Raw genomic sequence first — 469 nt, 5'->3', positions numbered from 1 at the left:
AACAGGTGAAGCCGAGCTGGATTATTGACATTTCATAACCAATTTAAGGATTCCTGGCAGTGACCCAGCCGCAGTTAAGGAAACTTTGATTGTCTAACACCACCCCACCCATGAACTTCAGCCAAAGAACAGGTTACTTGCTGGAATAAAATACTCCACTATGAGTTTGCGAGCGCCGCAGCAGGTCTTTGCCAAGGCGAAGCGCTCTCTCCTCCTTACTGAATAAGGATTATTCTGGAAAGCTATTTTGTTCCTAACGAAACGACTTTTGAGAAGGGGCATTCAGCGGATTATCGAACAGCGATTACCCGGGGAGGGTTTCCCCGGCAGCCGGCCGCTCCCGGCGAGGCGCAGTCCGTGAGGGGGCCGCGCCCCCGCCATGTGAGACGCGCGGAGCCGCCGCGCTCCCTCGGCGCCCCGCGGCATTGTGGGGGCTGTAGGCGGCCGCCACCGCCGCCCGCGCCGCCGC

The sequence above is a fragment of the Passer montanus genome, unplaced genomic scaffold (genome assembly GCF_014805655.1).
Source record: "Passer montanus isolate IOZ18808 unplaced genomic scaffold, ASM1480565v1 scaffold2, whole genome shotgun sequence".
Lineage (NCBI taxonomy): Eukaryota > Metazoa > Chordata > Aves > Passeriformes > Passeridae > Passer > Passer montanus.
The sequence above is the reverse complement of the archived record's forward strand: the minus strand, read 5'-3'. Positions refer to the sequence as shown.